This window comes from Arachis hypogaea, chromosome 1 (genome assembly GCF_003086295.3).
Source record: "Arachis hypogaea cultivar Tifrunner chromosome 1, arahy.Tifrunner.gnm2.J5K5, whole genome shotgun sequence".
Lineage (NCBI taxonomy): Eukaryota > Viridiplantae > Streptophyta > Magnoliopsida > Fabales > Fabaceae > Arachis > Arachis hypogaea.
Window position 1 is genome coordinate 97,110,276 of NC_092036.1, and position 1,196 is coordinate 97,111,471.

The following is a 1,196-nucleotide window of genomic DNA, read 5'->3' on the forward strand; positions in this document are numbered from 1 at the left end:
ATAAAAGATTTTTAAAATTAAACTACTTTTATAAAAGGGAATGCTCCATAAAGATGTATAAAATATTTTTTTAAAGATATTTTTTAATAATTAAAATTTAACACATATAATCATTTAAATTGTGTTATTTTTGTCAAAATTAGGTCATACAAATTAATTTGACCAAAAAATAGTAAATCAAATTTTGAATCAGTCTAAATTAATATTATTTTTTATTAAAAAATGACTACAATACCCCTATTATATAAAATGACTAAAATATTCTTATTATATATATATATATATATATTAATTTTGAGAGTCCTAAATTCTAGCTCTTTTCTTCTTTGTCGTTGTAAGGTTAGAATTTAAAGTTTTTTTAAATATATATATATATAATAGGAATATTTTAGTTGTGTTTTATAATAGGGATATTATAGTAATTTTTTATAAAAAAATATTAATTTATACTGGTTCAAATTTTAATTTATTTAATTTTTTGCTAAACTGATTTGTTTGGTCTAATTTTAATAAAAATAATACAATTTAATTGATTATATGTGTTAAATTTTAATTTTTTAAAAAACATCTTTAAAAAAATATATTTTTAACATCTTTATCTAAGTGGCTCCCTTCATAAAAAGGTCGTAGGGGACAAAAGTTCTGTCGACTAAGAAGGTCATAATTTCCGTAAATAAAAAAATCAAATAAAAGATTTTCTGTTATTATTTTTATATTAAAGAGTTTAATTTTTTATTATTAATTAATTTTAACATTTGTTATCTAAAATTTAAAAGAATTTAACGTGTATATTTTTACATTTGATTAGGTATTAAATTTGTTGTACAAATAAAAATAAAATTTTTATACTTACTATTTAAAAATAATTTTCTTATTCTCTTTATGTATATAAAAATATAATTAGATATTAATATAAAAAAATTATATTGATATTTATAAAATTAACTCAAAATTATTTTTTTAATTATTGAATTTTGAATCTAACATTTTAATTTATCACAATATTAGAATTTTTCCTAAATTATATGTAATAAATATTTGAAAAAGAAAGAGAAGTGAAAATATAGATTAGAAAGATAAGTAGTAAAATTTAAAATTAAATAAAAATATGTATATAATAATAACACCTTTTATTTGAATTACACTATATTGTTAATTTTATTTTTTATAAAACAGAAAGGTAGAGAAAATAGAAA